Source organism: Spermophilus citellus, assembly GCF_964194105.1.
Source record: "Spermophilus citellus genome assembly, chromosome: 4".
NCBI lineage: Eukaryota > Metazoa > Chordata > Mammalia > Rodentia > Sciuridae > Spermophilus > Spermophilus citellus.
The window spans coordinates 118101095-118125332 of record NC_138185.1 but is presented as its reverse complement, the minus strand read 5'-3'; the positions used below and the strand labels follow the sequence as shown (position 1 = coordinate 118125332).

Genomic DNA, 24238 nt, shown 5'->3' with positions numbered 1-24238 from the left:
CTCAGATTTGCACCTTACCCTTAACATTATGCTATTGTCATTCCTAAGTGCAGTATTTTGTGCCATAAATCCTAGCTCATCTCGTCCCAGCTATAGACTTGCTTGGCACTGAGGAGAACAGAAGCCATGGGTTGCTGGCATGGGTTGCTCCTGGGTTTGTTTGAGTTGTGCCCTGGAGTCACAAATACTCAGTATAAGTGTCATGATTGCTCATGTCTGAAATTGGATCATGGTTCTTGTCCTTTGTCTATCTTCTAGGGAACTTTTCTTGGGGAGAGGGAGTCACCAGCAGATGAAGGGGGTTAATTAGATTTGTGCTTTACATCCTGTACACCCATAAAGGGATTTGTACATCTATCAGGAATTATGGCTTTGTAGCCAGGTTTGTAATTATGATATTATGTGGATGTATGTATTATATGGAACTCATGAACCTTTAAAAATAAGGCATTGAGAAGAATAAATTTCTTTGCTGAAGATAAAGTGAACCTAATGGGCTCATTATGGTAATACATTTATGTATTTTATAATCTCAATAGAAAAAATCTTTTCATGTATAAATATAATTCAATAAAAATAAATCTGTGAAGTGGTTTTGTGTACTATAATAGAGAATGTTTTAAGCATAGGAATGGCCCCTCTTGTCAATTATGTCTCCTTTGTTTTTATTCTCATATAAATAGTCTCTTTTAATCAATTCCCTGGTTAGTCAAACATGATTACCTGCCTTGAAAATAGTGTTTTTGGTGTCCCCACCCCCTTTTCTATACTAGCTTTGAGCTTCTTGCTTCTGTCACTTTAGCTGTCAGTCAAAAACATTATTTGAATTGGGTACCATAAATCTACATTCGTAAGCTTACAAGATTTATTTGTTTTCAAATATAATGGGATGATTGAGGAGATGGAAAATAGAGAAGCATGGTACCAGGTGAGATTCTTTTGGTCATAGGTAAGATTCTGTTAGCCTAAGTGAGAAAGAAGATGGATTTACAATAAAAGGATACAGAAATGTTGGAACTTAAGGGTGGGGATGAAGTAGCCCTGAGGAGTGAAGGGGAGCTGGAGGTGAGAAAGTGAACCCCCCAATTGGTGTTCACTGCAATATACAGGTGTCATGACTCTTGGTAAGACAAGGGGGAAGGAAGATTAATGGAAGGTAGAAATGTTGTTACTTAATTCTTGAGCACAGATTTACAAAGTTTATTCTTTAGGAAAGTAATTCATGCTCTTTACTTGAAATTCAAGCAGTATAAGTACAAATCATCTAAAATTCTGATAAGTAGGATTTCTATTTTGATAAACATTCTTCTAGACGTGTCTGGACATCCAGGATACCCCGCTTCTTTCATGCATATGCATGCCCATCGTGCGCATGTGTGTGTGTGAACACACACAGAATTATAGTGTACATAGTCATTACGTATTTGTTCACTAAAAATTATATCATGGTTGTCTTTTCATATCAATAAAAAGATTTCCATCAGTACTTGCAATGTTTATAGTTTACTTAGCATAGCTCCTATTTGCAGGCCTTTTTTGGTGTTTACGTTTTTCTTTCTGTAACAGTAACTTGCATATCCACCTTTCTCCGTACATGTTTATCTCCTTTAGATTTGTGAAGAATCTTTAAGTAGGAGTACAGGATCAAATGTATGCCATTTAACATGCTGACCTAGTTGTCCAAGTGCCTAGAGAATGACTTTCCTAATTTATAATCTCACCATGAAGGTGTCCATGACATTGGACATTTATCATCAGTCATTGGCATCTTTAATAACCTGATAGGTAAAAAATAAGATTTGAATCTTCTAACATTGTTTTTCTTCAGTGTTACTTGATATCTTTTCATATCTTCATTGCTATTCGATTTCTTATGACTCTTAAAGTTTTTAAATTTCCTTTGTTCGTTTTGAGAGGAAGATTAATTTCTTTACTAATTTTAAGGTAATTTAGCAAAGAGAGATAAGCAACATTTTATTCCTCACATGTAACTACTCACTACTTTTCCTAGTTTCTTTATCCTTTTATGAAAGTTTCAATTAAAAAAATCTTTAAAGAATGTAGCCAGCCAATATTTCAATCTTTTATAGTTTTAGATTTTGGTGTTATGCTTAAAAGCCTTTTTTATGCCTATATTACAAAACCTCATAATAATTCAAGTACATATTCTTCTAGTCCTCATTTGATTCTATTTTGAGTTTATTTTTTTCACAAGTAGAGAGGGACAGACTCAAATTTTCCCTGTCTCTTAATAGCTAACCAACATCACTTATTCACAATTCTTTCATACCTGCCCAGATTTGATTACATGTACTTGGGTCTGTTTCCTATGAATACTCTGGATGTTTATATAAATGTTCTTACTCAGAGTCCTGTTTGTTAACTATGGCTGGGTTGTTTCGTTGATTTGTACACTTGATTCTCTGCTTCAAATTGGATTTTCATGGAGTAGGTCGTCAAACAGTGTGTTCCCAGTGCTTCAGAACTGGGGAGGACACGGGAACAGCTGGAGCCAGAAGGGGCTGTTCCACAGACATGTTGGAGGAACTGAGTAGGGAAAAGTGAACAAAACCAGAAGAGCTCATGCAAACAAATTTAAAAACAATGAGAGGGCCTGAGATTGTTAATATGGTGAGAGGGTGCAGGAAGGGGAATATATATATTTAGCTTTTGTTTAAATTCAAGTCATAAAGCCTTCTTACCACAGGGAAGAAGAAAAAAAAATGTGTTCTTGCCTCTTTGCCAATAGTAACATAATTTTGGTCTTCGAAATAAGTGTCTTGGGACCTCAATTCCCTGTTGGTACAGCAAATTCCCAGTCCATGTGTTGTGGCGGAAATTCATTATTTCCTGAGTTATTTCCTTTCATGCTTAGTGTGGAGGAAATGACCAAATGTATAGATTGAGGTCCCAACCCCTCAAGCCTGATGTCTGCAGCATTACTTGATTCTGATGATTTTGATTATTGTTTCAGGTATTGCTGCTGAAGGCTTCTCGTCTGCTTCAGGGTATCTTCAGGGAAATCAACTCTACATAAACTAAGAATTTAGGTGAGTCTTTAAAAACCAAACCAATCAAAAACCTTGCCAATTGTCCATCTGCGGTGTGTTGGTGTAGTTTTCTAAAGTATCACAGTCTTGTCTCTTAATTTGTCTGGTGATATTCAGCATGGGTCTGTGTGGCAGGTGTGCGGAGTGTCTGGGTTTTAGTCCCCTTGCTGTTTTATTTTTCCACCTTGTGGGGAGCCATGCTAAGAGCCTGGAAGACGGGGTGAGTAGTTGGCTTTTTACCTTATCAGACTTCACTGCAGGAATCCTCATTCATTGTGTTTGCTTCATAGATCTTTTCTTTCTTTTTTGGCAGGGGAGGGGTGGATAGGAAGTGCTATGTAAGGAACTAATATAGAAACTTCAGCCATTTGAATTGCAATGGTAGTCCCTGGAGACTCCAGGATTGGGGGTGTTAGGTCTGGCATGGGAGGAAGTAGCTGCAGTCCTTTAGTTTGGTTTCCCCATGGCTGTCCTGAGTGGGACCACATGATCCCAAATGGTGTGTATGAAATATTCTGGGCTAAGAGGCAGGTGGCTCTTCTGCAGATCCTGTGTGTGTCAGAGTTGAATTCTATAAGGTAAAAAAAGTTACTCTCAGTAACTGTGTCATAGCATGCTCAGAGGCATCAGTTCTTTTTCTGCCCAGCTTGGACATGTTGCTTAATCTCTGCTGCTCTCCTGTTCTTCATCTGTAAAATTTGTAGGTTTTCTTAGCCTAATTATTTCCATGCTTATAGATTTTGTGGGATAGGGAAAACACATCAGGACCAATTTTTAATATATATTTTGGCTGAATATAAACAAAATTGATGATTGTTAAAGCTCACTGATTGTGTGGGAGTTAACTGTATATTTGTATGCTGTTCTATTTTGTGTTGGTATTTTTCTTTTTGTGATTTCTTTTTTAAAAAATATTTATTTTTTTAGGTGTAGATGGACACAACACAATACCTTTATTTTTATGTGGTGCTGAGGATCGAACCCTGCCCAAGCTAGGGTTCTACCCTAGCAGTGATTTCTTTTCTACTCTTTTTATTGGTGTGTTATAGTTACATAGTTACAATAGTAAGAATTGTTGTTACATATTCATATGTGCATATAATATAATGGCATAATTTGGTCAATTTTATTCCCCAGGACCTCCCCTTTTCCTCTCCTCCTTCCCCCTGGTCCCCTTCCTCTCCTCAACTATTCTCCTTTCTATTTTCATGAGATCTCCGTGACCTTTTCTTTTCCTTTTTTCTCTGCATTTTCCACATATGAGAGAAAACATATGACTTTTGACTTTCTGAGTTTGGCTTACTTCACTAGGCATGATGTTTTCTACTTCTATCCATTTTCCAGTGAATAACATAATTTCATCCTCCTTTATGGCCAAATAAAACTCCATTGTGTGTATATACCTCATTTTCTTTATCCATTCATCCATTGACAGACACCTAGGCTGGTTCCATAATTTGGATATTGTTATTGTGCTGCTATAAACATGAATATGCATTTATTGACATAGTATGATAACTTTAATTCTTCAGGATGAATTTCAAGGAGTGGTACAACTGAGTCATATGGTGGTTCCATTCCTAGTGTTAGATATGAAGTGTCCCCCAAAAGGTCATGCATGAAACAATGCAAGAATTTTCAGAGATGAATTGATTATGAGAGGTGTAACCTAATCTGTGGATTAGGATTAAGTGAACGTAACTGTAGGCAGGTGGGATGTGGCTGGAGGAAAGAGATCACTGGGGGTTTGCCTTGGGGTTTACATTTTGTCCCCAATGAGTAGAGGTCCCTCTACTTCCTGGTGGCCATATCCTGAGCTGCTTTCATCTGCCTCATCCCTCTGCCATGATGTTCTGTCTTACCTCTGGCCCAGAGCAATGGAGTTAGCTGTCTGTGGAAGGAGATCCTCTGAAACTGTGAGCCAAAATAAACTTTTCCTCCTCTAATTGTTCTTGTCAGGTCTTTTGGTCATAGTGCTGAAAAAGCTAACTGAAACACTTAGTCTTTTGAGGGAACTCCATACTGATTTCCATAATGATCAAGCTAATTTACAATCCCATCAATAGTGTAAATGTGCTCTTTTTTCTCTACATTCTCTCCAGCATTTATTGTTATTTGTATTCTTTTTATAAAAAAAATATTTTTTAGTTTTGATGGACCTTTATTTTATTTATTTGTATGTGGTGCTGAGAATCGAACCCAGTACTTCCCACGTGCTAGGCAAGCACACTACCACTTAGCCATGAACCCAGCCCCTGTTATTTGTATTCTTAATGGCTGCTTTTCTAATTGATATAAGATGAAATCTCAGTGTAGTTTTGATTTCATTTCCCTAATGCTAAAGATGTTGAGCATTTTTTTTTTCATGTATCTGTTGGCCATTTGTCTTCTTGATTTTGAGAATTGCCTGTTTAGTTCATTTGTTCATTCATTGATTGGATTAATTTTTCTTTTTTGATGGCAAGTTTTTTGAGTTCTTTATATATTTTGGATATCAATCTTACATCAGAAAAGTAGCTAGGAAACACATTCTTCTGTTCTGCAGGCTTTCTCTTCACACTCTTAATTGTTTGTTTTGCTGTGCCAAAGCTTTTAAATTTGATGCCTTCCCATTTATTAATTTTGGGTTTTATTTCCTGAGCTTTAGGAGTCCTATTAAGGAAGTCATTTCCTGCAATTGTGTGTTCGAGTGTTGGCCCTACATTTTCTTCTAGCAGTTGCAAAGTATCTGGTCTAATTCCTAGGTCTTCAATGCATTTTAAGTTGATGTTTGTACAGGGTGAGAGTTGGGGATCTAGTTTCATTCTTCTGCATATGGATGGACATAAAGTTTTGCCAGCACCATTTGTTAAAAAGTCTGTCTTTTCTTTAACACGGTTTTGGTGCCTTTGTCAAGGATTGGATAACTTCATCTATGTGGGTTTGTCTTTGTGTCTTCTGTTCTGTTGGTCTATGTGCCTGGTTTTATGCCAGTACTATGCAGTTTTTGTTACTATAGCTCTTTAGTATAATTTGAAGTTAGGCATTATGATGCCTCTAGCTTTGCTGATTTGGCTTAGAATTTCTTTGGCTATTCTGGATCTTTTATTCTTCCAAATCAATTTTAAGTCTTAGAATTTTTGTAATAAAGGATTTATTTTCACAAAATAACTACTATCTACCAACATAATTCCACAAAAGAACTATTTTGATACTAAAAGAATAGGAATGCCACACATTTGTGTTTCACTTGTGCATAGTTAGCACTACAAAAAGCACTAGTATTTTTTCAACTTTTCCTTGTTTCTCTGCAGAACAGTGACTGTTAGCCATGGACTTGGCAGCATGAGTCCATCGACTAGTATTCAGAAAATATTGGGGATATGACTGCTAAAGGCTCTTCTTCTAAAACTGTGTCATTCCTCCCAAAGGAAATAAATATACCCTACTCACACCTTGTCAATTTCAGACATCTAAAAGAGGTCCACAAAGACGAAAAGACTGTTTTCTTGGGAACCTAAAGTAAAAATGAGTTACACTGCGGCCTATGTGAAAATGAAAACAGTGTTTTAGTAGTCTGATAAAGGTGTACAGATCGTGCCTTCCCACAGTCGTGGGGCAGCATCTGGCCAGGTGGTACTTGATGCATAAACATCTGCCTGGGGTAGGGGCGCATATGCTAAGAGCTGGGGAGAGGTGAGCTGAATGCTAGACTCAAGGGAGACCTGTGCCAACCCCAAGTGTGAGGAGTTCAAGTATGGACAGAGGTCAAGGTGCATATCCAAGAGCTCTGAGCTAAGAGTGATGGATCAGAAGACCCTGGGACAATGAGGGGTTTTCCTCCTGGAGGACCATGTGGGGCACCTAGTGTAGATGTTGCCCTTTGAGGACCCATAGAGGGTGCTGGGTGGCCCAGCCTGGCTAAAGAGCCTGGGATAGAGTGGGCAGGAAGGTTACCCATCTATGCCATTCCCAAGATTTCAGATCTGAAAGGAGCTTTCGAGGTGGCATTATGTGCCCTGGTCTGTAGAGAATGGAATGCTATTGCTTGGAGTTTGCTCTCCTTGGGGTGTGGGGATGTGTGTGAGGTAGGTGGAAGGCAGAGTGAATAATGGCCTGAATTATTAGAACAGAAAGATATTGTCAGGGAGGAGCAACACCACCCCCCACTGCAGGAGGTGTGCACAGTCCTTGCTTCTCCTGGAAGTCCTGAGAAGTTCCATGTGTTCTGCTTGGATTGGAACATGGTGGTTCAGGCCTTTGGAACTCCTCCCCCAGTGAATTTCCGGCTTATGTTTGTGTTAACATTCATATTTTCTGGGAAACTTAAATTAAATTGGACAGCCTTACCTGGTTGCTTTCTGTTCTGTCACCACAGACCTTGGTTTATTGTCTGATTGGTATGCTTCAGGTGATTTCTCCACCCTGGGAATATTTATTCACTGCCCTTGTAGGAAAAATTTATATCAAACCAAAGCAGCAGAAGCATTTGTCTTAAATGTGTAGGAATGTGAGATATTACTTGAAATCTTGATATTTCTGAAAGTGTATAAAGTTATGAATAAATGCTGGCAGGGGCTTTTATTTTGACATAAACCAGAGGAAGGAGAATTGCTTTAAGGGATCTGGACTAGCCCAAGTCTGAATAAAATTTAATGAATGAACAATGTAACCAATCAATCATGTTGTGGATTTCAGAAGGCTAGAACATTCTGGTCAAGATCTTATAGGGATGAGCTATTAAGATTTTAAGACAGCCATGCTTTACAGAAATAAATGTGATGTTTTAAAATGTTACATGCATGCAAGAATCTGTGCATGAGCATGTGTGAGGAGGAGAGACTGATAGATGGGGTGGGGGAATGACAAATGACTTGTTTAGTATTTTACTTAATAGCTCGTGATATATTCCTGCTTTGAGAATAAATCCAATATTCTGAACTTATCTCTGTGTTCCCTGCAGGCTTATAAGAAAAATATTTTAAAATCTATTTCAAATGAAAACCCATTGTTTTTGGCTCTCTGGGAATTTTTAATTCCCATTGCTGGTGAGAGGAAGGTACTGAATCTGTAAAATTCAAAGCAGGATCTATGTAGGTCTTTCATTCGATACCAGTTAAGGGTTATGACGTCAGTAGAGATAAGTTGTTCCTGTGCTTCCTTTTCCTCATTAAAAATGTAATCTGCTGTGCTCTTTTGTCTTCCTGCCACCCTCCATTAGTCTGTTTCTTTGGCGTGCTCTTCTCCTTGACTGTAGGCACCCTCATATCTCCAGCCCTCCGGCTTGCACACTCCCTGAGCCACTGAGAGTCCTAATTAGCATTGTCTTGTTGATCAGGATTCCTGTGGACCTGCTCTGAGGCCCTTACTCTGTGGTCTATGCCTACTAGATGTTTTGGCACAGTGTTTCATAATTGGAGTCACTAATCCACTATGTAACAGAATGTGCTGTTTCCTTGAGCTTTTTGGCTAATTATGTTCATCAGTTAATTTCTTTCTTGTCATTTTTAAAATTTGTTTTTGGTACTGGGAATGGAACCCAAGGGCGCTTTACACTGAGCCACATCCCCAACCCCTTTTGTTATTTTTTTTATTTTGAGCCAGGGTCTCGAAAGTTGCTTAGGGCCGAGGCTGGCTTTGAACTTGTGATCCTCCCGTGTCATCCTCAGGAGCTGCTGGGATTATAGGTGTGTGCCACTATCCCCCACAGTTAATTTCTTTCAAAGTTAAAAATCCTCCTGGAGAATTCAGCAAGGACGGATGAAAAGAGTGAAGAGACAACTTACAGAAAAGGAGAAAAGATTTGCAACCTGTACATCTGATTAAAAAATGGGCAAAAGATTTGAATAGACATTTCTCCAAAGAAGACATACAATTGACCAACAGGTATATGAAAAAATACTTAGAATCATTAATAATCAGAGAAATGCAGATTAAAACTATGAGATAACTCACATCTGTTAGAATAACTGTAATCAAAAAGATGAAAGATAAAAAATGTTGGAGAATGTGGAGAAAAGGAAGCTTTTGCATGGGGGAATGTAAATAGTATAGACATCATAGAAAATGGTATGGAGACTCCTTACACACACACACACACACACATACACACACACACATACACAAACATACACACACATACACAAGACTATGTAATCCAACAACCTTACTTCTGGGTTTGTATGCAAAGTAAATGAAATGTCAGAGATATCAGCATGTCAATTCCAACAGCATTCACAATAGCTAAGAAATGGGTATGGGCTCATGAAAGAGTGGATGGGTAAAGAAAATGGGGTATGTGTGCAGAATAGAATTCTATTTGGCCTTAAGAAGGAAAGCCTGTCTTTGCAACAACACAGAAGAATCTAGAGAATACTATGTTAAATGAAATAAGACAGGCACAGAAAGACAGATTCTGCCTGGTCCTACTTATGTGTGGAATCTAAAATAGTTGAAGTATGGAGTAGAAGTGGAGAGTTGAATGGTGGTTACCAGGAGCTGGGAAATATTAGTCTAAGGATACAAAATTTCAGTTTGGTAGGAAGAATAAATTCAAAAGGTCATTCTACAATGCAATATTATTAACATTGTTAATAATATATTCTTGAGAATTGCAAAGGGAATAGATTCTACCAGGAAAAAAAAAAAGTATGTGAGAGAATACATGTTAATTAGCTTAATTTAACTCTTTAACTATATATATATGTGTGATCCTCCCGTGTCATCCTCAGGAGCTGCTGGGATTATAGGTGTGTGCCACTATATATATATATATATATATATATATATATATATATATATATATATATAATTTTAAAAACAACATGTTTTAAACAATAAATAATATACTATTTTTGTCAATCAAAATCAATAAATTTCAAAATGTAATTGAAAAACATAAATCCAAGTGTGGCATGCAAATGGCTAAAAATAGGAAGCATTTCAGAAAAGCTTATAATGAAAAGTGATAGTGTCTCACCTTATCTCTTCTCTCCTTTGGTCTTGCTTCTCCGAGGTAACCACTTCTTCTTTGAATTTTTTTTCATGTGTGATTTCCACATGTAAACATACTATGCTTGCAGCACTGTTTCTCACTTTATCAGTGTTAAAGTCTGTGTCTTGGTAGCTTGTGATGGCTTATGATCTCACTCATCCCATCCCTATCTCTTCCTCCCTGTGGCCAAGTCATGCTTCAGGCTTTCCACTGCCTCTCTGTTTACAAACCTCAGCCTCCGATTCTTGTCTTCTCTCCTAGACACTATTTCTTATTTACATCAACACACCCCTACCCCACCTCTGAATATCAGGCCATTCTACCCTTAATTTTATATTCTCAGAGTTGGTACTACCTATGTGTATTCTGTTTTTTAATCTCAGTAAAGGCTTGAATGACTTATCTGTAGATTCTGAGTGTTTAAAACCAAAAAGCAGGGTTTGTTACAATTAAGTAGATGCTGTTCCCCTTGGAACCTCATTGTATGGTAGAAATCTATTCCTTCCCCTATGAGCCTGATGTCCTTATGCCTTTGCCCTGAATGAAGCCCATGTTTAGTGTGTTTTATTTACACTGTGTTAACACTCTTGAATGCAGCAAGTTCTTTAGACTCTCTGACATCCATTTCTTCTTCTAGGAATTGGCTTTGTTTTTGGAGGTCTCGTTCCCACAGCCCTGCATTCTGAGTTTGGGTGGTTTTACCTTTATGTATGCTGCTCATCTCTAAATGCTGGTGTGGAATCTAAAATAGTTGAAGTATAGAGTAGAAAGTGAGAGTTGAATAGTGGTTACTAGGGTCTGGGAAAGAAAAACTTATCACTATTATTAGAAAAATGGCTCTGGTGTTTGAAGGGGAACAGTAGCATGATCTTTAAAACCTGCCATCATTTATCGAGGACCTGATGTGTTAGGCACCTAGGTCCCTGAGGCCCACTATCTCTTGAAATCCTCTCACCAGCCCTGTAGAACAAATGTTATCACTGATATTGCCCATAAAGAGAGACTGGGCTCTGGATGAGCCCTTTCCAAGAACCCCCAGTGGGAAGTGCATCTTAGACCTTAGGGCAGGCAGAGGCATGGTGTCTAGCTGTGGTTTCATAGATGGGAAGACTTCCCTATCTCTGGCATGTCTTACTCACTTTCTTCCCCCAGGAAATTGCTACTTCTCTAGGAAAGAGTCAGTTCTGCCTAATTCCCAGCCTCATCCTTGTTACAGGGTGCCTGGTGGCCAAGAGCTCTTTACAAATAAATCTCCTGTGATGGGAATTGCGAATAGCCATCTCCATTCAATATTCTCTTGGTGAATCTCAAGTGGGAAGTAGGACTTCTTACTCATTCCTGATGGTGAATGGGAAAAAATGATTTATCACAGGTTGTTATTGCATCGAGTATTTTCTTACACCTCAAGTGTATGTGTGTGAGGCAAGTACATTTGATTCTTTTATGGTATATTTTGTGGTGGTTTTGAAAGAAAGATTGGAAAGACAATCAACTCTTGTTAAATCTTTCATTTTGTCTTATGAATGCAGTGATCTGAATAACTCTTTTTGTCTAATTTTATTTGGTCAGTTGTCTTCTGTGGCAGTGTTCAAATGGGTGGCAGGTGCCCTGGAGATACAGGTCCCTCCAGCAGCGTTGATGTTCTCCCAACTCCTCACTCACAGCTGCCTGTCTTCCTCACTATACAGATCCCATGTGAAGGCTTATTAGTAGAACCTGGAGTTTCTCCATAAACATGTCACCCATGAGTTGTTCTCTGCTTTCTATTTGAATAGCACATTGAAGAGTATATAGCTGTGAATAGAGTTCCTCCTTGTTAAGTCTCCATTAGGTCTCCAATCTGTCATTCCCGCTCATCCACGGCTAGAGTAGCCAAAGTCCACCCCTCTGTTTCTGCACGGGGTTGAACACAGTCAGAGGCAGAGGCTAGTGCACTACCACACTATAAATTTCTCCCACCACTCCCTCCACTGTTATACTTAGATCAAGGTGGCAGTGTGAAGATGTGCTGCCTCTGTGCAGTAATACTTGTTTTCCAAACACCTTGACTTGTTATGTTTATGACCCCAAATAAATACTGAATAAAAAGGAGAATCTTTAGATCCAGGCCTCCTTCAGTCATGCAGGAGAAATATGGTCTCAGTGAAGCCAAGTCCAGTCTATTTATATGGGTTGGGATTGATCTTGCTTCAGCGATGGCCAAAGGAGATGTCCCACATTTCAATTTGGTTGTGGTCAGCAGTCCATGGTTTCCCTTGTATCAACTTGCAGCAATCCCATTCTGACTTGCAACTTCTGCTATTTCCATCCATCAACTGTAAGGATATGGTAGAGTGCTAAGCCAATGGAGTTGTGATCTGATGAGACCTTTTTGGTTCCATTATGTAAACATCAGCCACATACACAAGACTTATTCCAGGAAAGGAAGATAGCAGTGTGTCACAGTCAAGCAGATTCAGTGCCCTAAATGAGGAAGGAAATAAAAATTGGCAGTGGAAGATAACAAAATGTTGTTTTATTTTGTTTTCATCTCCAAGTGAAGATACGTAGGTCCAGTGAAACAGGGGTAAAAGCAATTTAGAGGGACAAGTCTACTTGGACCATCCATGTTTAAAGGAGCCCTTCCTTTTACACTGTACCAGCTTTCTTGAATCTAGCCTTGAGATTTTCTAGGGTTTCAGTCATCTGGGGACATCCTGACTCTTTACCAAGAGAAGGAGATAAATGAAGTCTTTAAAGTATTTTTTATTATTCAATCCTAAATATTGTTCTAATACATTATATTTTCCTCAGTTTACTTACCTCTGAAGAATGAAAAATGACTCAGTGTCCCTGCCGGACATCTGGCTCCATACACCTAGATTGTCCACGATGGTCAGTTGGATGTAGGCTCAGGGACCAGCTATAAAACTGAGGGTGAGACATTGGTCTCTTTCTCTGTTGACTATACTTCCCAGAAGCTTGGGTTCAGAGGAAGCAGACTCAATGCCCTAAATGAGGAAGGAAATAAAAATCGGCAGTGGAAGATTCAATGACATTGATGTTGTTTTATTTTGTTTACATCTCCAGAAACACTGCAGTGCAAAGGGATCTTTGCAAGAGGCAAATAAGCAGAAAGATCAGAGGCAGTAGGGAGTATTTCTAGTGTGTTATAGTAGGTTTCTTTCATTTTCCACATTTTTTATTGGTGCAATATAGTTGTATATAATGGTGGGATTTGTTGTTACATATTTGAACAAACATTGTTACATATTTGTACAATATGACAATATAATTTGGCCGATGTCATTCCCCAGTATTTCTTCTTTCCTTTCTTTCCTCCCCCACCCCCATCCCTCTCCTCATTCTACTTATCTCCCTTCAATTTTCATAGATCAACCCTCCACCTTTTTTTTCCTTTTTCCTCTCTAGCTTCAACTTAGGAGAGAAAGCACCGACCCTCTGAGGTCGACTTATTTTGCTTAACAGAACGTTCTCAAGTTCTATCCATTTTCATGCAAATGGAATAATTTCATTCTTCTTTATGACTGAATAAACCTTCATTATATAGATATAGATAGATATAAATATCTCACATGTTTTTTAATCTATTCATCCCTTGATGGACATCCAGGATGGTTCCATAGTTTGGCTAATGTGTATTGTGCTGCTATAAACATGGGTATACATGTATTGCTGTAGTATGATGACTTTTTAATTCTTTATGATAAATACCAAGCTGTGATATAGCTGTGTCATGTGGTGGTTCCATGCCTAGTCTTTTGAAGAACTTCTGTACTGATTTCCATAGTATTTGTGCCAATTTATAATCCCACCAACCACGTAAAAATGGAGTAGGTTTGTAAGAGAAAGAAGACTAGGTGTCTTGATTATTTGGTGTGAGTTTTTGTTGCTTAAAGCTGAAATGACTGCAAACCATAGTACATTAAACAACAAAGAAGTTCATTTTTCTGTCACCTAGAATAGAGTACTGAGATGAGCCGTTCAGGTATGGTAGAGTGGCTCTGGGAGATTGGAGCAGGACTTATTCCAAGATAAGGAAGATAGCAGTGTGGCACAGACATTGGGGATAAACTTCTAAACTCAGAACACAAGGCAAAAGTTCCTCATAATTCAAGTTGTTCTTGAGCATTCCTTAGGAAGATGCACATGAAGAACCAATATTCTCTCTCCTGGTTAGTTGAAGACAGCAGGCTTTTCTTCCAGTGTTAGAAAGCTTGCTGCTCATCATCACCTCTTGTGTTTAAGGGCCATGTTGTAAACAGTAGACTCACTCTCAGCATCAAGAGGGACCCCAAGAAGCAAGCCCAGAAAACTATTAATTCTTCCCTTCCCTTCCATGCTTGCTCTGAGGCTTGCATGATTACTGAGAAGAATGGAGTGGAATTGCTTGCCAGGTTTATTTATGCATACTTTTTTTTTGGAGAGAGAAAGAGAGATTTTTTTTAATATTTATTTTTTAGTTTTCGGTGGACAACAAAACATCTTTATTTTTATGTGGTGCTGAGGATCGAACTCAGCGCCCCGCGCATGCCAGGCAAGCACGCTACTGCTTGAGCCACATCCCCAGCCCCTTATGCATACTTTTTTAATGGAAACTTTTAAGTGTACTCAAATGTGAAGAGAATTATGTAGTGAACTGTGTGTTTATCACCCAGTTTCAATGGTAATTAATTCTTAGCCCGTCTTATTTTATCTATACCTTTCTCTCTACCCACTCAGTATTTTGAAGAATATCTTTATTATCTTATTAGTTTCTGACAGTGTATCAGTATATGAGTCTGAGATAGGACTTAAGGTATTCTAGATTACGTTTTTTTTTAATCACCTCTAAAATATAAAGATTACCAACGTTTCCCTAATATCAGGTGAACATTGAATTTTTTTTCAGTTGTCACATAATTTTTTTTTTTTACTTTTTTAAAACTCAGGATTCAAATAAGGTTTATCCACTGCAATTAGTTCCTATGTCTCTAATATCCTTTCAATCTATAGATTCTTTTTCCCACTTCCCCCCTCTCCACCTTTAGATTTGTGTGTTCAAGAAATCGGGTTGTTTATCCTTCAGAGCAGAAATTCTCAAAGACTATTCTTCCTCATCTAGGGATGAATGGTGATATCTAGAGACATTTTTGGTTGTCACAACTGGGGCAGGAGTGCTACTGGCATCTATTAGATAGAGGCCAGTGGTGCTGCCAAATGCCCTATGGTGCACAACTCAGCTGCACATGACAGAGAATTATTTTGCTCAAAATATCAATAGTGCCGGGGTTGAGAAAACTTCTCAGTTTTCCACAGTCTTGATTTTGTGATTGCTTCTTCCTTGTGCTATTTAGCATGTCCCTCTGTTCCTTGTGTTTTCTATGACTTGTTTTGTTTAGTCTGAATTTCACATAGGAAAATCAGGATACATGCTTAATGTGTTCTTTTTATTTCCAAAACAATGGATTGGTTCCCTAGCAGCATATTCCAAAATGATCATTGAGATTTTATTTATCTTAGTGTAAGTATAATTGATGTGTTTCCATTTAATATTTTCACTGATGCTCAAATTGCCTGTATTTGACCAGGGGAAACTAATTCAGGCTGTCTCACATTCTTGTGACATGACTCTTAGATTTTTTGCACTTGAAAATACTTCCTAGTGTTGATAAAATGTTACAGCCTTATCTAACCTATTTCTTGCACCAGACTTGAATCTGCCACTACTCCAAGTAGCCCTGATTTCTTCAAGTGTTTAGAAGGCACAGAATAGAAATGAGGCATGTTTTTTGCTATTAAGTTTGTACTGGGTTTGTATTTGGATTTTTCTGTGGATAGAACTTGGGAGCATGTGTGTCCATGTGTGTATACATAAAATTATGGGTTCATACTAATAATTCCAAGTGAAATTCCCACATATAAGGCTCTTACTTTATCAATTTATATCTATTTTGTTTGAATCAAAGCCCAGTTATCATAATTTTAGTTATTAGTGGTACTGTCATTTTTCTTTATCTGGTGCTACAAGCTACAAAAATGTTTGGAAACTCCTGTGTGATTGTACCAGCAGGATGTATAGTTAGGTTCAGTGGTTTACATTTCTTTTCTGTTTGAAACCATCACATATAGTATTGTTAAGGTTTCAGAGTCTCATTTATAAAATAAAGTTTATTCAGAGATGTTTTTGCTTAGAAATAACAAAATTTTGTGTCTCACTGTTCTGGATGGTAGGAGATCAAGGTGAAGACTCAAGCAGATTGAGCATCTGGTAAGGGCCCTCTTTCTCATCCACAGGTGGTGCCTAGCTGTGTGCTTACATGGCAGAAGTAGTAAGGAAGCTCTTTGGGACATAAAAGCAATAATGCCATTCATGAGGGTTCTGGCCTCATCCCCTCCTGAAGGCCCCATCTCCAAATACCACTACATGGGGATTAGGTCTCAGCATATGAATTTTGGAGTACACAGAGATTCAGTTCATGGCAAGAGATAACTGCTTTCATCCCAGTACTTTCTTTATCCTGTTTCCTCCTGTCGCATATGTAGCAATTGAAAAAAATATATATGGTTTTTTATTGTAGTGTTTATACATATGCAGATATGTACATCATTTTTTGTATTTGCACCTCCCTCCCTTGTTAGATGAAAAACAGCACACAGTACTCATATTTCTTCACTTCTTTGCTTTTTTCACTGCATTTCCATCCTCATTCTTACTCCACAGCATGTGCAGAGCTCGTCCATACTCCTTGGAGTTCCTTCCTCTTTTTCCATGTGGATTTTTCCTAGTTCATTCAACCTGCACCCCACAAAATTGATGGACATTTAGGAGCTTTCCATCTTGCAGTATGACAAATAGTTATGTGGATTATGGCCCTGAGCACTCTGAAAAATCAGTTTCCTTTTTCCAACCACATGGAAGTTACATGTGTATGTTCCTTTTATGAAGAGAATGAGGTATGTCTACTTGCTGGGAAGACTGATTGGAGCTGCAAAGTTGGCAAGAGGAAGTGAATCACGAATGGAAGAGCATTGCAGCAGAATAGATCTTAGGACTTAAAGTAGAAGTAAAAAGGCTTATAGGAAGGTTGTGTGCATACAGATTTCACTGACCTGCACTGGCCAGCCAAGAGTTATGGATTTTATACTGCAGGCCAGGAGTTAGCAGTCTTTTCCTGTAAAGGACCAGTTGTAAATATTTTAGGCTACCGTCTGTGCTGCAGTACTGAACTCTGTTGTTGGAACACAAAAAGCAGCTGAACATAATTGATGAATGGGTGTGGCTGTACTACAATTAAATATGAAAGATTAAGATTTACGGGCACTGAAATTGAAACATAATTTTAATTTATCATGAAATATAAATTTTTTAGTTTTTTATTTCTTCCTTAACCATTAAAATAATGTAAAAACCAGGACCTCAAGGTGTAGTCAATGGTAGATCACACAATTAGGATGCACGAGGGCCCAGATTGAACAGATTCAATTGCCAACAATGTAAAAAGAGAAAGAAAAAAAAAAGTAGCTTATGGGCCACAGTTTGCCAACCTCTGCTGTAAGCATTTGAGAGCCATTTGGGAGCCATAGAAAAATCTTAGGCATAAAAAGGACCTTCTCTTTTGTGGACAGTGTATCAAAGAGGACTTCATCAGAAGGAAGGATGCTGGATTCCCGAGGGTAGAGAGGGTTGTAGTGTGAGTGTGCTGTAAGCAGGTGTGGAAATGGAAAGATTTCTTCTCTTTTCCCTTATTATCTGAGATTGGAGAACTACTGGGAAGCATGTTGCTCATTATAGTATTTGATATGGAATTTATACTTATTTCTAAAAGCTGTGTTCTACAAATTTCCCACAGACTGTACAGAGAAAGCTTCATCCTACTATTCCATGTTGCCGGGAAAAATTGTCTCATTCTTTGTCCCCTTCTCCTTTTTCTACCTTCTTCCTCTATCTAGAAACCCTGTACTGATCCCCATTCAAAGGTGAGCTTCTGTGTCAGCTGTCTTGTACATCTTGTTTCTTACTGCATTTGCAGGCTAACGGTTGAGAAAACAGTATTTTGTTTGTGGGAAGAGAATCAAAGCTGATGTAAATGAAAAGTGCATCTTCGTATAATGGAAATTATTAGAGCAACTTTTAAAATGTCACCACAGATTAATGCAGACAAGAAGGAACTGAATATATTAGAAAGTAGGTCAAGTTATCTCATGTTTATGAATGAGATGAATTACAGTGTAGGTTTAGGTTTGTGAAACTGGGTGACACTATAGTTTATATGAATTTTCCTAGTCCAAACGGTATTACACCAAAATTTAATTAAAATAAATCGAGTTTGTTTCTTTTTCCTTTGTGGCTAAGTATTTTATACATAATATTTCACAAATTTAATAATCTAATAAAAATAGTGAGCCTCTTGTTATTGTTCACATTTCCTGTATTGGACACAGAATCGACTCTGGGGAATTAAAGCTGGAGTAGAACAAAAGCAGGGGACAGGTTTTCCCAGACTCCTTGGGAAATTTGGAGGAATAGGTCTTCAATTGAACTTCCTGGGTACTCCCTACTCCTAGAACGATTTCTTTTTCCCAGAAAAGCTGCTGTAGCAGTTACTGTGGGAAGTTGCTGAACTAGGGACTGAGTCCTTGATCTGGTGGTACAGTGGTATGCCTCCTCTGCTAAGAGGTCTTGCTTCTAAGTCACTGGAGCAGCACGACAGCCAAGGAGCTTGGCAGTCAGTATGGGTCAGCTCTGCAGCCTCTCATGCTACAGTGAGCCAGTCCAAGACGCCTGTTGCATGTTCCAGCGTCACAAAACTCCTCTGCACAGATGCATACTACTGCAGTTAGGTGCCTGAAGGACAGGGTGTTGCTTTCCCTCCCTTAGATACCCGAGATTCATTTTAATAGACTTGTCTAGTGGTAAGAATAATTGGTACTGTCACCAGTTAACTAGTATTAGTTTAATGATGCTACAGATCACTGAGAGAAGCTAATAAGGCATTACTTTCCATTTCAAAAAAGATCCCATTTTAGGTTGAAATTCCTGTGATAGTATTAGGAAAGGAAACCCTGTGGTCTAACAATAGACATTTTTAGTAATGGTGGCATCCAGGCCTAGAAGACAGTGTTTACTTATCCTTATGAAGGTGGTATCCTCTGCATCCCTTAAGCATTTATTTTACCAACCCAGGTATGAGGTGAGTGATGCAGCTGTGTTTACCACGGTATCCCCAGCCTCTGGGGGTGATGAGCAAAGCCTACCTTTTTACTCCTGGTAAGGAATAGTCACAGTGAGTAACTAGAAATGGTACTTGCTACAGAGGATTATTGCTCTTTATATTGGGCAGACTTGGGTTCAAATCTCAACCCTGCCACTTCATAGGTTTGTGAGTGTGGGCAGGTGTTGACCTCTCTGTACCTGTTTCTTCAGCTGTGTAGAGTGGATTAGGTGTTCTCTCCCCATAGAGAGCTAACGCTCAGCTGTGCTCCAGGCTCCATGGGGGGCACTGCCTTAGGTGATGGTCTCAACACCACCTTTACCCCCTTAGGTGGTGCCTGGCGATGTCCTCTTCCATCCCCTGGTGTGTTTTCCTTATGGTTGGGCTACTCGTGTCTCTACACAGCTGTCATTTCCTCGCCCATCACGCTGCATCTCTTGGATGTTGCTTTCTCCTGCCCTTCAAGCGCCCTTGGATTTCTATTAGACTTTCTCTTTCCTCCAGGGATAAGATCTCTCTTAATGCTTAATAGTCATCAGAGCAGTCATGAGGTCACAGAAGCCACAATAGCTTTTTATTTGTCACCCGGTCATCAAGACCTTGTACTGAGGCTTGAAAGGATGGTGGCAGCTCACCGACCCCAGCCCACCTTCTTAATTAGATTACTGATTCCATTTCACTGATCATTTTAAGCTAATATGCCCTTAATTCTGTTGCTTTCACATTTTTCTTTCTTGACTCCCTCTCTCCTTTGACTTCCCAGAAATACCTAAGATAAAGTGAGTGACAGTGGTTGGGAGCATTTTGGCCTCTGTTCTTTAGCAAAATCTCCAGCACACCCTGAGCAGCACACACCACACTTGAGTACAGTGGAATTGCATCCTGCTGTGCATATGACAGCAAGTGGTGGGTGGCATAAGCTAACCTGCCTACTTGAGTGCCAGCAAGTGTTTCCCTTCTTCCTCTCTAATGTCTGACCTCAAGGAACTTAAACTGCTGATTATTTTGTGTTGTTAGGCTTTTGCCAAGGAATTGAGTTGTGTGTTTAATACCTTGGTATATTTCAAGATTTGAGTCTTTGTGAAATGATAAATTGGGCTAGCATCCTTCCATTTAATTGACTGATTCAGTCAGCAAACATTTATTGAGCATCTACAATGTGCTTGGCATTCTGCTGGATGTTAGGAGCATTATTGTTAATAAGATAGCAACAGAAAACACTTTAATATAGTTGGTGCAGAGGGAGAGTTGGGCTTGATCAACAGATCTTGTAATATCTAGTAAGGGGTTAGACTTTCCCTTAAGAGCATGGGCATACATTGAAAGGGTTGAAGCTGAGTGAGCTCTAGTCAGATGTGAATTTCTGGGAGACCACTGGACTGAGAAGTGGAGAGCATATTGAAGCACAGTAAGAACAGAAATGTGGAGCCCAGTTGGACACTTTTGCAGAAATTTGAGCAGGAGATGATGGGATGATAGTATCCTCAAGTAGAAGAGTACAGATTTGAGAGCTATGTGGGAGTTAAAATTGTCAGGATGTGGGAAGATGGGAGACAGTGGGGTCAAGGATGCTTCTCCCATTTCTGCCTGTGGTAGATAGGGGATAGACACTGGTGCTACAGAGATTAGGAATCCAGGAGGGGAGCAGGTTTGGAAGGAGTGGAAGCAGGGCAGAGATGAAGAATTCATTTTTTATAAGGAGAATTTTTTATGCTTGTGAAAGCTTTTGGGAAGATGTGGAGTAGACTTCGATATGAAGTACAGGGGAAAGATTTGGCCTCTGTCTGCAGATATGGTGAATGCAGGCCCTTGGAGCAAATAAGATTGACCAGGTAAGGGGCGTGAAGTAGGAAAAGGAGGGACACTAGAAGAGACCAGGGGGAATCATATTTAAGCACTGAAGAGCCCATGTAGGGTACTGAGAAGAGAGAGAAGACTAAAAGAGCTACTTTGTCCAGTGCTGTGGAAATAGGTACAGACCAGAAAATGAAGTCCGGCTCCATCACCAGAGGAACACATGAATCACTTCGGCCAGCACAGGTCCCAGTGGAATGCTGGGCAGGAGTCAGAGGAGGAATGAGATGAGTAATTTGAGGTCTGCTTGTGGAGAGCATCTTCGTAGGACTTGTGGCTCTCTAGGGGCAGGCAAGGCAAGGCCACAGCCTGCAGAGCTGGTGGGTGGGTGGGGTACTTTAGGGTAGAAGGACAAAGATGGACACTCTTGCAGTGCATCCTCCTGGTTATGCTTCCCCCTCTGTGATATGCAGCCTTTTTCTTTAAAAAGTTTTTGAAACAGTCATATACTTAAAAAGGATCTGAAAGTACAGAACAGAGAATGGTTCCTGAACCATCTGATTGTAAGTTGCTGACCTAATGTTCAATCACATGTCATACTTTTATTTTAGCAGGTATTTCCTATGAAAGGACATTCTTGAATATAACCATAATGCAATCACCAGAATTACTACCATCTAATCCTGAGGCACCATTTGAGTTTTCACCAAATGTCCCAGACATGTCCTTTATAGCAAATGGATTAAATTCATAATCACATATTTCTTTTATTCATCATATGTCTTTAGTCTCCTTCAGTGTGGAACAGTTCATCTGTCTTTCCTTGACTTTTAGCATGTTAACCCTTTTGAAGATGAAAGATTAGTTATTTTGTAGAGTATTCCTCAGTTTGGATTTGTGTCTTTCTTTGTTGTTGATTTCAGATTGTACATCTGTTAGTCTATTTTCCATTGCTGTGACAAAATATCTGAGGCTGGGTGCTTTAGAGCGAAAAGATGCATATTTGCTCATAGTTTTGTAGGCTGACAGTCCAAACAAAATTATGATGGCTCTGGCAAGGGCCCCACTATCTACAACACATCATGTCATATGGCATTAGAACAAGAGAGCATGAAGGAGTGGGCTGGCTTTCCATCATTGTGACAAAATATCTGAGAAAATCAACTTAAAAGAAGAAAAGGAATATTTTGTCTCATGGTTTTAGAGGTTTTAGTCCATGGCCTCTTGACCCTGTTGCTCTGGGCCTTTGCCAAGGCAGTGCATCATGGTGGAAAGCATGTGGTGGAGGTAAGCTGCTAACCTCATGGCAGCCATGAAACAGAGAAAAAAGCAAGAGAGCATAAGGGGCTGGAGGCAAGATGCACCCTCCAAGGTCACTCACTCAGTGACCCACTTCCTCCAACCAGGTCCCCACTTCCTAAGGTTTCTACCATCTCCAGCAGTACTGCAGACTGGCAACCCCACCATTAGCACATGGCTTTTGGAGGACATTTTAGATTCAAACTGTAACAGAAAGGAAGAGATAACATGGTAAGATAGTAAGTCAGAGGGACTGAGAGAGGCCTGTCTTGGTCTTTTAAAACAATCTTCTGTGAGAACTAACCAGGGTTCCAGGAGAACACCCTCGCTTCTTTCCATAGTACTGCCCTCCATGACCTATGAGGCTGCCCCTCTTAAAGACCCCACATCACCTCCCAACACCACCACCAGAGGCCCAAGCTTCCAGTATGTGAACCCCTGGGAGTGCCCCCAAACTGTATCTAAGTTGTAGCAACATCTTCGGAAGGAATATCACAAACCATGCTGTGTTCTTTTTACATCTGTCATGAGGTTCACAGTCTTTATTTGTCCCACACTGATGTTCATGTTATCTCATGAATGAGGTTGTGTTGGCCAGAGTTTGACTTTGTAAAGGTTATTCTTTTTCCTGTTTACTGAGTATTTTGTAGGGAATTTGTTGTTGTTTTGGGTCTCTCTCTCCCCCCTCCCCCTCTCCCTCCTTCCCTCCCTCCCTCCCTCCCTCCCTCCCCCTCTCTCTCTCTCTCTCTCTCTCTCTCTCTCTCTCTCTCTCTCTCTCTCTCTCTCTCTCTCGTGTGTGTGTGTGTGTGTGTGTGTGTGTGTGTGTGTGTGTAGTAGTAGTAGTAGTAGTAGTAGTAGTAGTACTAGTAGTAGTACTGATTGAATCCAGGGGTGCCCTAAATTTTGAGTCAGGGTCTTGCTAATAAGTAAGTATCCAGTCTGGCCTTGAACTTGAGATCCTCCTGCCGTAGCCTCCTGAGTCACTGGAATTACACCTGTGCCACCATGAAAGTGGAATACTATTTTGTTTTGTTTCTCTCTTTCACTGCTGGAGATTGGATCCAAGGCCTTGTTCATGCTACCCCTACCAGATGCTCTACTAATGAGCTACACCCGCAGACCAGTATTTTGAAACTAAGTAGCTAACCTGTTTCTCATCCAGCTTTCATTTTATGTATTCATTTATTTATATTTTTTCCTGTTTTATTCAGCAAGTTATAATCTGTTCCTGACATTATTTTGATATTCCAGCTTGTGAGAACCCTTTCAAATTGGTTTCTATGTGCTTTTGACACTTTTCCATTGTCCTTTGAACAGTTCCTTAGTCTCTGGCACAATAAGACATGCCAGGTCTGGCAGCAAGGCCCAGTAACAGCACTTGTCTAGCATGACCAGGGTCCCAGCTTGATCCCCAGTACCACTCCCACAAAAAAGAAAAACAGAAGAAGAAAGAAAAAGGACATGCCTGACTCTCCTTACACTTCAACTTCTGCATCCCTAGAATCAGCCATTTCTCCACAGAACCCTGGTTTCTTTTATTTAAAAAAGGTAATTAGAAACCAAGATGTGAGCGTGAAGCAAGGCATCACTTGTTCCAGACCTTCACAGTGGACAGACCCAGGGAATTCAGTTGATTCTTATTATTCATGCTAGTTACATTCTACAAAGTCTCTTTGAACACTGAATTAGTGAATTCTTAACCACTGAACTTAGGCGAAATACAGAGTTAGGTTCCTGTGAGCCCCTGCTGGCATCATTTTTTTGTCAGCCAATCAATATATAGCTCTGTTCTCTGTGAGGTTCTGTTTAAATACAACTTACTTCGTACATATTGTTGATTCATTAGCACTGGCTCATGGCCCACAATCTATAACTCATGCCTGAAAGAAACTAACACCTGTGATTTTCTTTTTTCCTAAGCCTTGACA

General features: G+C 39.5%; 1 protein-coding gene across 7 annotated transcripts in view; it reads left to right on the top strand.

The window, feature by feature from the left end:
• The window catches only part of TLN2 (talin 2), a 421584-nt gene that overhangs the window by 170021 nt on the left and 227325 nt on the right, over nucleotides 1–24238 (top strand). For 5 of the 7 annotated variants that reach the window (XM_081293082.1, XM_081293076.1, XM_081293078.1 and 2 more), the window contains one exon: nucleotides 2975–3050. The exons of the other annotated variants lie outside the window; for them this stretch is intronic. The gene's annotated coding sequence lies outside the window, so the exon portion shown is untranslated. The remainder of the gene's footprint in view (nucleotides 1–2974; nucleotides 3051–24238) is intronic. 7 annotated transcript variants of the gene reach the window in all.